This window comes from Arachis duranensis, chromosome 9, assembly GCF_000817695.3.
Source record: "Arachis duranensis cultivar V14167 chromosome 9, aradu.V14167.gnm2.J7QH, whole genome shotgun sequence".
Lineage (NCBI taxonomy): Eukaryota > Viridiplantae > Streptophyta > Magnoliopsida > Fabales > Fabaceae > Arachis > Arachis duranensis.
The window spans coordinates 77,335,582-77,336,202 of record NC_029780.3 but is presented as its reverse complement, the minus strand read 5'-3'; positions in this window follow the sequence as shown (position 1 = coordinate 77,336,202).

Below are 621 nucleotides of genomic sequence, written 5' to 3'. Positions count from 1 at the left end.
TTTTAATTTTTTATAGATTAGAAATGTAGAAAGATATAAAAAAATGAGATAAGAAAGAAAGGGAAAGATAAAGAAGAGGAGAAATCAAGCTTATTAATTTTGAAGAGATTTTTTTTTAATTGTAAGGAAAGAATAGTTCGTAATACATTTTCGTTTGTCAAATTAGTAATATAAAATATAAATTATAAGTTATGTATAGAGTGGGAAGAATAGAGAAAAATAGAAAAGGAGAGATAAGTAGATAATTAAGAGGATGGAAGAAGGGAGTTTATTAGTTTTGAAAAAAAAATGTTTGATCTCAATTTTAATAACACAATATCATGGGACACATTTTGATTATTAAATTAGTAATATAATATTATTATATTTTTATTTTTATTTTAATTGTAATTAGAGAACATCATATTAAAAAATAGAATGGGTGAAGAAATGAGAGATAAAAAAAGGAGAAAAATAAAATGAGAACATTTTAAATTTTTTAAAAAATATTTGACTTCCATTACAATAAGAAAATAATATGTAATATATTTTTATTATAAAATTAGTAATATATAATAAATAAAATTTAAAAATATTTAAAATTTTTTGACAAATTTAAAGTAAAAAATATTCTTTACCCTA